The sequence below is a fragment of the Ranitomeya variabilis genome, chromosome 4 (assembly GCF_051348905.1).
Source record: "Ranitomeya variabilis isolate aRanVar5 chromosome 4, aRanVar5.hap1, whole genome shotgun sequence".
Taxonomy (NCBI): domain Eukaryota; kingdom Metazoa; phylum Chordata; class Amphibia; order Anura; family Dendrobatidae; genus Ranitomeya; species Ranitomeya variabilis.
Genome location: NC_135235.1, coordinates 759,100,788 through 759,112,898, shown reverse-complemented (window position 1 = coordinate 759,112,898; position 12,111 = coordinate 759,100,788). Strand labels below are relative to the sequence as shown.

Below are 12,111 nucleotides of genomic sequence, written 5' to 3'. Positions count from 1 at the left end.
TGATAGCAGCCCCCCACATGTAATAACGGTGAATTAAGAGGAAAAAACACACAGTATGAAAGTAGATTTAGCAAAGAGAGGTCCACTTACTAGATAGCAGAAGGATACAAAAGAGGACTTCACGGTCAACTGAAAACCCTTTCAAAAACCATCCTGAAATTACTTTAAGACTCCTGTGTCAACTCATGACACAGGAGTGGCAATTTCAGCCCGCAAGAGCTTCCAGCTACAGAGAATTACAAAAACTGCAAACTGGACAAAAGATACAAAACAAAAGGACAAAGTCCACTTAGCTGATCAGCAGACTAGTAGCAGGAACATGCAACCGAAGGCTCTGGTTACAATGATGACCGGCAAGGAAATGACTAGAGAGCAAGGCTAAATAGGAAACTCCCAAACACTGATGGAAGCAGGTGAACAGAAGAAGCAAAGGCAAACAAGTCACCAGTACCACCAGCAACCACCAGAGGAGCCCAAAAAGCGGATACACAACACTTACCTGTTCATCTTCTGGGGTGATATATTATGCTCAATGCCCATGTGAGAAAATTTATATCGGCATGACTACTAGAGAATTTAAAGTAAGGGTAAGGGAGCATATAAGGGACATCGAAAAATCTAAGAATAAGAATTCTGATGAACCCCTAAAGACCCTACCAAAACACTTTAGGGAATTTCATAACTCAGACTCTAGTAAGCTCATCCTGAGGGCAATTGATCAGGTCTCAATGGGTCAGAGGGGTGGGAACTTGTTTAAGAGACTCGCGCAAGTAGAAAGTTGGTGGATTTACCGACTACAAACAGTGACCCCCCCTGGGCCTCAATGAGAACTTTGGGTTTAGTTCTTTTCTCTGAATTAGCAAATTTTTACTTGGGTTATGGGGAGGGTGGGTATTTATTTATTATAGGATAATATCAGTTTTTTATTTTCAATTTTATTTTGCTGTTTTCTTGTTGTCTGGTACTAATTTTGTATTGTCTTTTTTTAGACATATACTATGTTCTTACTGTTTTTTGGTATATGGGTCTGGCCTGACTTGAAAACCTTTTGGGGTTCTAGCAATGGACTACCACCAGATCATCTCTTTTTCTTCTATTACTGAGTGATATCGATGCTATGGACATAATTCCGGAGGCCATACCAGTACAAGGGGCATCGTACTGCAAGAAGAAAGGAACTCAGTGTGCAGTATTGCTGCCTTTGTGCGATGTGTCAAAATTACATTGGTGTCATGTAATTCTGTGAAATGTGTGTTTTATATATTCTTTATATGTTTTTATATCACTTATTTGTAATTTAGACGAAGTATATTGCTCATTTTGCATATTGCACTTTATTGGCTAATATTTATAATAATTTTTGCACAGCAATTTTGTAATATATATATATATATATATATATATATTATGGTTCTCAATGGCAAGAGAACATAGCCCAGAAAACATAAGTACTAGCTCTTGGAAGGATGGAAACTAAACTGACCATGAACTAAACCTGCCGCACAACTAACAGTAGCCGGGTAGCGTTGCCTACGTTTTTTATCCCTAGACGCCCAGCACCAGCCGGAGGACTAACTAATCCTGGCAGAGGAAAAGCATTAAGCTACTTACGGGTAGCGGCATTTTTCGGAGGCCCATGACAGCACCACGAGAGAGGGGTTCCGCCCCTTTAGGAACAGGAAACCCACAGATACAAAAGGGCGGCACCTCTCCCATGCATCAGTTGGATTACAGAGCCTGAGAGGACTAACCGCAGTTAATGACAAGCAAACACAAAATTGCATACAATTAAACACAATGACTTTTAATAAAGTAATACACGTGAGAAGATAACATTCCTTCTTTAAATTATTTGGTTGATTATAAACCCAGGATGTGCAACCCCACGTGAAAAGGGAGGGAACTAAGGGTGCTGTCATGGGCCTCCGAAAAATGCCGCTACCCGTAAGTAGCTTAATGCTTTATTCGGACTCCCATGACAGCACCACGAGAGATTTACAGAGATGTAAGCCATTTTTAGGGAGGGACCACAGCCTGTAGCACCCTTAACCCGAAGGTGAGATCTGAGGAGAACCCCAAGTCTAACCTATAGTGCTTAAAGAAGGTAGAAGGGGATGACCATGTGGCCGCCTTACATATCTGGTCGACCGACACTCCAGACCTCTCTGCCCAGGATGACGCCATGGCTCGGGTGGAATGTGCCCTCAGATTCTGCGGAGCTGGACCCCCACCTGTCGTGTAAGCGAGAGAGATAGCCTCCCTAATCCATTTCGCTAATATGTATTTAGATGCTCTAGCCCCTTTCCTTGGACCTTGGTAGGACAGGAATAGTGCATTATCCTTCTTCCAATCATTAGTGACCGAGATATATTGAAGAAGGCATCTCCTGACATCTAAGGTATGGAGCTCACTTTCTTTAGGGTTAGAAGGATTAGGGATAAACGAAGGTAAAACTATCTCCTGCGATCTGTGAAACTGGGATACTACTTTTGGTAAGTAGGCTGGGTCCGGTCTAAGGATAACTCTATCCTGAAGAAATTCTGTATACGGGGGATTTCTAGAGAGCGCCTGGATGTCTCCTATTCTGCGAGCTGATGTTATAGCTATTAGGAAAGCTGTTTTAAGAGACAACATCCTGACTGAGGCTTCATTCAACGGCTCAAAAGGGGGCTTTGTCAAAGAAGAAAGGACCAGATTTAAATCCCATGGTACCATTTTGTTTCTATACAGTGGTCTAATTCTACCGACCGCCTTAATGAACCTCGACACCCAGTAGTTACCCGCAATGTTACATGAGAACAGGGCTCCAAGCGCTGAAACTTGTACCCTTAATGTGCTTGTGGAGAGTTTTAACTCTAACCCTCTTTGCAAAAATTCCAATATTTGACGTATTGGTACACCATCATTAATATTAAATTTTGAGGAAGTTAAGAACTTTCTCCAGGTTCTGGAGTAGATTCTTGTTGTTATCGGCTTTCTACTTCTTAAAAGGGTATCGACTAATTTAGGAGAGAAGCCTTTATTTTCTAACAATGACCGCTCAAACTCCAAGCCGTCAAATGAAGTCCCTTTACTTGTGGATGGAGTATCGGCCCCTGGGAAAGCAAATTTGGGATGTCTGGGAGTACCCAGGGATCGCCCACTGACATCATCCTGAGCCATGAAAACCAGGTTCTCCTGGGCCAAAAGGGAGCAATCAGAATGAGTCTCGCCCGATCTTCTCTGACTTTCCTCACCACTAGAGGTAGCAGGTTCAGTGGCGGGAAGGCGTAGGCCAGAGAAAAATCCCATTTTATGAGGAATGCGTCCACTGCCAGTGGATTTTCCCTGGGATTTAAGGAACAAAAGTTTTTTACTTTTTTGTTCTCCCTTGTGGCGAATAGGTCCACCACCGGTCGACCCCACAAACGGACAATCTGTCTGAAGATGTCTCCATTTAGAGACCATTCTCCTTGCTTTAGGACATTGCGGCTGAGAAAGTCCGCTTTTATGTTGTCTTTTCCTGTGATGTGCAGAGCAGTCAAAGATTGTAAATTCTCTTCTGCCACCCGGAGGAGACGATCTGTGATCTGCATCAGAGCCTCGGAGCGTGTCCCTCCTTGATGATTTATATAGGAGACTGCCACCCGGTTGTCTGAGAGGATCCTGACGTGGTGGCCCTGTAGATACATGAGGAGGTTTTTAACCGACAACTCGATTGCTAATAATTCTCTCTGATTGGAAGAGGACGTTGAGTATGGTTCCCATTGGCCTTGCACTACAATGTCATTCATGTGAGCCCCCCAACCTGAGGAGCTGGCATCCGTAGTCACAACCCGGGACACATCTATCATCCAGGGAACGCCTGCTGACAAGTTATCCCTATCCAGCCACCAATTTAGGGATTTGAGAGTCGCTGGTTCAAGCGTTATTTTTTCCTCTAATACACCCCTCAAGATCCTATCCTTAACCAAAATCTCTTTTTGGAGGGATCTAGTGTGAAAGTGTGCCCACCTTACCGCTGGAATGCACGATGTGAGGGACCCCAACAGGGACATAGCTTGCCGCAGGGTCATAGAGGGTGTATTAACTGCTTTTAGAACCTGATGCTGAATCTGAGTTAATTTATTTTCTGGAAGATAACACTGTTGTGTAGTTGAATCTAGTAATAGGCCCAGAAACTTCTGAATTTTTTGAGGCTGTAACCGAGATTTTTCAAAATTAATTATCCAGCCCAGGCGTTCCAACTTAACTCTAGTTAGCTCCAGTTGGGACAAACAGTGTTCTACAGAGTTACCTACTATGAGGAAATCATCAAGGTATGGGACAATAAGGACATTAGATTCTCGCAAGTGAGCCATCACTTCCGCCACTATTTTTGTGAATACTCTAGGGGCTGATGTTATACCGAAAGGAAGAGCCCTGTACTGAAAATGATAAACAACTCCTCCCATTAACACTGCTACCCTCAAAAACTGCTGGAAATCCACATGAATAGGTACGTGGTAATAGGCATCCTTTAAATCGACTACCACCATAAAGCAGTTTTTGAACAGTATCTTTATTGTCGAGGTGATGGACTCCATTTTAAAGGTATGCTTAACCAAATAACTGTTAAGATGTCTGAGATTTATGATGGTCCTATACGTGTTGTCGGGCTTCTGAATAAGAAACAAGGGAGAATAGAAACCTTTCCCTCTATCAGCCTCTGGAACCTGTGTAAGGACATTTTTTGAACAGAGAGACCACACCTCTTCTTCCAGAGCAGATTGCTCTAGGGGATTAGAACGCAATGGAGTCAACATAAACTTATCCCGTGGGGTATGGCAGAACTCAAGAGTAAGACCCCGAGAAATAGTATCTTGCACCCAGATACTATTCGTGATCTCTGACCATTCTGAACCAAAATGTAAAAGTCTACCCCCCACCGGGGCTCCTAGTCATTTGTCCTCCTTCTTCCTTTCTTTTGAGGAACGATGGAACATATATCCCGTACCTCGTCTACGTCTGTCATCCCACCTAGACCGATCCCTTGAAGGTGAAAAGGTACGCTTCCCTCCGCGACCGAACCTTCTTTTATTAAAGGGACGACGGTAGGACCCCAGCAGATTGGGGAACTTCTTTTTGTCATCTCCCGCCTTCTCTAGGAGTTCGTCTAAGGTGGGCCCGAATAGGTACTCCCCTTTACAAGGAATGATGCAGAGTTTTGACCTTGATTGTATATCGCCTGGCCAACATTTCAGCCAAAGAGCCCTCCTGGCCGCATTCGAGAGACCTGCTGCTCTAGCAGCCATTTTGACAGAGTCAATAGATGCATCTGATAAGAAAGCAGCCGCTTCTTGGATCAGTGGTAAGGCAGTCAAAATAGAATCCCTTGATGCACCTTCTTTTAACTGAGTCTCTAACTGTTCCAACCAGACCATCATTGATCTGGCTGTACAGGTTGAAGCCACCGCAGGCCTTAAAGAACCGGCCGCCATCTCCCAGGTACTTTTTAGAAAGGTGTCCGCTTTTCTATCAAGGGGGTCCTTAAGGGTCCCCATGTCCTCAAAAGGGAGAGAGGCCCGTTTTGCCACTTTGGCTATTGCCGCGTCCAACTTAGGGGCTTTTTCCCAGTTGGTGACTGCAGGATCATCGAATGGATATCTGCGCTTCTGCGCTGGAGGTAAGGAACCCTTTATTTCGGGTTTTTTCCATTCTTTATTGATGAGATCCTGGATTTTCTCATTGAGCGGGAAGACTCTCCGTTTTTTCTGCTCCAACCCACTGAACATAATTTCCTCCTTGGAAAGTTGGAGTCTCGGTTCCGTTATGCCCATCGTTCCTCTGACCGCCTTAACCAGCTTATCCACTCGTTCAAGGGGTAGACAGAAGCGGGCGGTGTCCTCATCCGAGGAAGAGGATGACGCAGCTGAACCGGAAAAAACTTCCTCCTTATCCTCTTCCACTGAAGAATCGGAGAGTAACGGAGCTTTGGACTTAGAGCTTCCTCCTTGAGAAAGATCCTTTAAGGATTGTCTGACCTCCATCCTGATCATTTCCTTCAAGCTGGTGGTCATAGTAAGGGATTCCTCCGCTACCTGAGGGGGGTAAGTAAAGCAATCTAATCCCTGTAGATATAATGCTCTCCCCCTCACCCCTTTCCTGAGACCTCACCGTCTGCTGGATACAGGGCCCACATAATTTTTTAGGGCATGAATCAGGTAGGGGAACCCCGCAGATGCCACATTCCCTGTGTTTCGCCTTCCCGGCACATTTCTTCCCCTATAATGGAACATATGAGGGGAATCGTGTCACTGGGTGAACTTTCACGAAGATCACTTACCAGCGCTGCCCAAAAAAAAAGTACCGGAATACGAGGGGGATTTCCACTGGCTGATGCTCCAGACCCCTGTCTGGAGGTGCTTTTGTGGCCAGACTCACTACTCCTCCTGTCGCGATCCTTCCCTTTGGGCTTCTGGGACACCTCTTGCAGCAACTGCACGTGCTCGTCCTCCATCTTCACCATATGAGGCCAGAAGCAAGGGATCACGATCCGGAGTTCCTTTTATAACCCCTCCTCCGGTCAGCAGCTGTGCCTAGCGCTCCCCTGATTACTTCTTTCGGCCTCCCCCTGGTGCACGGCAAGCCCTGGGGCTCAGAACGCCGGCGACGCTATTACCGGTGGGCGCCGCCATCTTGGATTCACTGCGCATGCGCAGGACCCCGGAAACCCGGAAGTGACCGCCGACTCCTCCCCCGGCGTCACCCGGGCTCCCAGCGCTTCAGTATCGGCGCACAGAGCGGCGAGGACGCCGGACAGAGCCGCATCACTCCCGGATGGCGCCCCCGAGCACCGCCGCATACCTGAGACCCCAGCCACCACAGAAGGAGGAGACCCAGGGGACATACTCACCCGGCGCTGGCCCGGAGACAGGACACCACCGGTGGCTGCTCCCTGCTGGAATGTCGCCACATGCAGCCCTGCCAGGACCATTGCGACATCTACCAGGAACCCCGCACCGGCCGAGGTAGGAGACCCCCTCGCTACCTGAGTCGGCCGGCCGGCCTGGGATCCTTTTGAAATCTGCAGGATCCCGTCCCGTTAGGAACAGGAAACCAACTGATGCATGGGAGAGGTGCCGCCCTTTTGTATCTGTGGGTTTCCTGTTCCTAAAGGGGCGGATCCCCTCTCTCGTGGTGCTGTCATGGGAGTCCGAATAAATATAGTCCTGGCTCACCTCTAGAGAAATTTCCCCGAAAAGCAGACAGAGGCCCCCACATATATTGGCGGTGATTATAGATGAAATGACAAACGTAGTATGAAAATAGGTTTAGCAAAATTGAGGTCCGCTTACTAGATAGCAGGAAGACAGAAAGGGCACTTTCCTGGTCAGCTGAAAACACTATCAAAATACCATCCTGAAATTACTTTAAGACTCTAGTATTAACTCATAACATCAGAGTGGCAATTTCAGATCACAAGAGCTTTCCAGACACAGAAACGAAACAACAGCTGTGAACTGGAACAAAATGCAAAAACAAACGAGGACTAAAGTCCAACTTAGCTGGAAGTTGTCTAGCAGCAGGAACATGCACAGAAGGCTTCTGATTACAATGTTGACCGGCATGGAAGTGACAGAGGAGCAAGGCTAAATAGCGACTCCCACATCCTGATGGGAACAGGTGAACAGAGGGGATGATGCACACCAGTTCAATTCCACCAGTGGCCACCGGGGGAGCCCAAAATCCAATTTCACAACAGTACCCCCCCTCAAGGAGGGGGCACCGAACCCTCACCAGAACCACCAGGGCGATCAGGATGAGCCCTATGAAAGGCACGGACCAGATCGGAGGCATGAACATCAGAGGCAGTCACCCAAGAATTATCCTCCTGACCGTATCCCTTCCATTTGACCAGATACTGGAGTTTCCGTCTGGAAACACGGGAGTCCAAGATTTTTTCCACAACGTACTCCAACTCGCCCTCAACCAACACCGGAGCAGGAGGCTCAACGGACGGCACAACCGGTACCTCATACCTGCGCAATAATGACCGATGAAAAACATTATGAATAGAAAAAGATGCAGGGAGGTCCAAACGGAAGGACACAGGGTTAAGGATCTCCAATATCTTTTACGGGCCGATGAACCGATGATTAAATTTAGGAGAAGAAACCCTCATAGGGACAAAACGAGAAGACAACCACACCAAGTCCCCAACACAAAGCCGAGGACCAACCCGACGCCGGCGGTTGGCAAAAAGCTGAGTCTTCTCCTGGGACAACTTCAAATTGTCCACTACCTGCCCCCAAATCTGATGCAACCTCTCCACCACAGCATCCACTCCAGGACAATCCGAAGATTCCACCTGACCAGAAGAAAATCGAGGATGAAACCCCGAATTACAGAAAAAAGGAGACACCAAGGTGGCAGAGCTGGCCCGATTATTGAGGGCAAACTCCGCTAAAGGCAAAAAAGCAACCCAATCATCCTGATCTGCAGACACAAAACACCTCAAATATGTCTCCAAGGTCTGATTCGTCCGCTCGGTCTGGCCATTAGTGTGAGGATGGAAAGCAGACGAGAAAGACAAATCTATGCCCATCCTAGCACAGAATGCTCGCCAAAATCTAGACACGAATTGGGTTCCTCTGTCAGAAACGATATTCTCCGGGATACCATGCAAACGGACCACATTTTGAAAAAACAGAGGAACCAACTCGGAAGAAGAAGGCAACTTAGGCAGGGGAACCAAATGGACCATCTTAGAGAAACGGTCACACACCACCCAGATGACAGACATCTTCTGAGAAACAGGAAGATCTGAAATAAAATCCATCGAGATGTGCGTCCAAGGCCTCTTCGGAATAGGCAAGGGCAACAACAATCCACTAGCCCGAGAACAACAAGGCTTGGCCCGAGCACAAACGTCACAAGACTGCACAAAGCCTCGCACATCTCGTGACAGGGAAGGCCACCAGAAGGACCTTGCCACCAAATCCCTGGTACCAAAGATTCCAGGATGACCTGCCAATGCAGAAGAATGAACCTCAGAAATGACTTTACTGGTCCAATCATCAGGAACAAACAGTCTACCAGGTGGGCAACGATCAGGTCTATCCGCCTGAAACTCCTGCAAGGCCCGCCGCAGGTCTGGAGAAACGGCAGACAATATCACTCCATCCTTAAGGATACCTGTAGGCTCAGAATTACCAGGGGAGTCAGGCTCAAAACTCCTAGAGAGGGCATCCGCCTTAACATTCTTAGAACCCGGCAGGTAGGACACCACAAAATTAAACCGAGAGAAAAACAACGACCAGCGCGCCTGTCTAGGATTCAGGCGTCTGGCGGACTTAAGATAAATTAGATTTTTGTGGTCAGTCAATACCACCACCTGATGTCTAGCCCCCTCAAGCCAATGACGCCACTCCTCAAAAGCCCACTTCATGGCCAAAAGCTCCCGATTCCCAATATCATAATTCCGCTCGGCGGGCGAAAATTTACGCGAAAAAAGGCACAAGGCCTCATCACGGAGCAATCGGAACTTCTCTGCGACAAAACCGCCCCAGCTCCGATTTCAGAAGCGTCGACCTCAACCTGAAAAGGAAGAGCAACATCAGGCTGACGCAACACAGGGGCGGAAGAAAAGCGGCGCTTAAGCTCCCGAAAGGCCTCCACAGCAGCAGGGGACCAATCAGCAACATCAGCACCCTTCTTAGTCAAATCAGTCAATGGTTTAACAACATCAGAAAAACCAGCAATAAATCGACGATAAAAGTTAGCAAAGCCCAAAAATTTCTGAAGACTCTTAAGAGAAGAGGGTTGCGTCCAATCACAAATAGCCTGAACCTTGACAGGATCCATCTCGATGGAAGAGGGAGAAAAAATATATCCCAAGAAGGAAATCTTTTGAACCCCAAAAACACACTTAGAACCCTTCACACACAAGGAATTAGACCGCAAAACCTGAAAAACCCTCCTGACCTGCTGGACATGAGAGTCCCAGTCATCCGAAAAAAATCAAAATATCGTCCAGATACACAATCATAAATTTATCCAAATAATCACGGAAAATGTCATGCATAAAGGACTGAAAGACTGAAGGGGCATTTGAAAGACCAAAAGGCATCACCAAATACTCAAAGTGGCCCTCGGGCGTATTAAATGCGGTTTTCCACTCATCCCCCTGCTTAATTCGCACCAAATTATACGCCCCACGGAGATCTATCTTAGAGAACCACTTGGCCCCCTTTATGCGAGCAAACAAATCAGTCAGCAGTGGCAACGGATATTGATATTTAACCGTGATTTTATTCAAAAACCGATAATCAATACACGGCCTCAAAGAGCCATCTTTCTTAGCCACAAAGAAAAAACCGGCTCCTAAGGGAGATGACGAAGGACGAATATGTCCCTTTTCCAAGGACTCCTTTATATATTCTCGCATGGCAGCATGTTCAGGCACAGACAGATTAAATAAACGACCCTTAGGGTATTTACTACCCGGAATCAAATCTATGGCACAATCGCACTCCCGGTGCGGAGGTAATGAACCAAGTTTAGGTTCTTCAAAAACGTCACGATATTCAGACAAGAATTCAGGAATTTCAGAGGGAATAGATGATGAAATGGAAACCAAAGGTACGTCCCCATGCGTCCCCTTACATCCCCAACTTAACACAGACATAGGTTTCCAGTCGAGGACTGGGTTATGAGATTGCAGCCATGGCAATCCAAGCACCAACACATCATGTAGGTTATACAGCACAAGAAAGCGAATAATCTCCTGGTGATCCGGATTAATCCGCATAGTTACTTGTGTCCAGTATTGTGGTTTATTACTAGCCAATGGGGTGGAGTCAATCCCCTTCAGGGGTATAGGAGTTTCAAGAGGCTCTAAATCATACCCACAGCGTTTGGCAAAGGACCAATCCATAAGACTCAAAGCGGCGCCAGAGTCGACATAGGCGTCCGCGGTAATAGATGATAAAGAACAAATCAGGGTCACAGATAGAATAAACTTAGACTGTAAAGTGCCAATTGAAACAGACTTATCAAGCCTCCTAGTACGCTTAGAGCATGCTGAAATAACATGAGTAGAATCACCGCAATAGAAGCACAACCCATTTTTTCGTCTAAAATTCTGCCGTTCACCTCTGGACAGAATTCTATCACATTGCATATTCTCTGGCGTCTTCTCAGTAGACACCGCCAAATGGTGCACATGTTTGCGCTCCCGCAAACGCCTATCGATCTGGATAGCCATTGTCATGGACTCATTCAGACCCGCAGGCACAGGGAACCCCACCATAACATCCTTAATGGCATCAGAGAGACCCTCTCTGAAATTCGCCGCCAGGGCGCACTCATTCCACTGAGTAAGCACAGCCCATTTACGGAATTTCTGGCAGTATATTTCAGCTTCGTCTTGCCCCTGAGATAGGGACATCAAGGCCTTTTCCGCCTGAAGCTCTAACTGAGGTTCCTCATAAAGCAACCCCAAGGCCAGAAAAAACGCATCCACATTGAGCAACGCAGGATCCCCTGGAGCCAATGCAAAAGCCCAATCCTGAGGGTCGCCCCGGAGCAAGGAAATCACAATCCTGACCTGCTGAGCAGGATCTCCAGCAGAGCGAGATTTCAGGGACAAAAACAACTTGCAATTATTTTTGAAATTTTGAAAGCAAGATCTATCCCCGGAGAAAAATTCAGGCAAAGGAATTCTAGGTTCAGATATAGGAACATGAACAACAAAATCTTGCAAATTTTGAACTTTCGTGGTGAGATTATTCAAACCTGCAGCTAAACTCTGAATATCCATTTTAAACAGGTGGACACAGAGCCATTCCAGGATTAGAAGGAGAGAGAGAGAGAAAGGCTGCAATATAGGCAGACTTGCAAGAGATTCAATTATAAGCACACTCAGAACTGAAGGAAAAAAAAAAAAAAAAAAAAAAAAATCTTCAGCAGACTTCTCTTTTCTCTCCTTTCTCTGCCAATTAATTAACCCTTTTTGGCCGGTCAAACTGTTATGGTTCTCAATGGCAAGAGAACATAGCCCAGAAAACATAAGTACTAGCTCTTGGAAGGATGGAAACTAAACTGACCATGAACTAAACCTGCCGCACAACTAACAGTAGCCGGGTAGCG

At 46.5% G+C, this 12,111-nt stretch overlaps 1 protein-coding gene across 3 annotated transcripts in view; it reads right to left on the bottom strand.

Annotated features, from left to right (window-relative positions):
• LOC143766871 (uncharacterized) overlaps positions 1 to 12,111 on the bottom strand; it is a 73,367-nt gene that overhangs the window by 35,258 nt on the left and 25,998 nt on the right. The window lies entirely within an intron of this gene.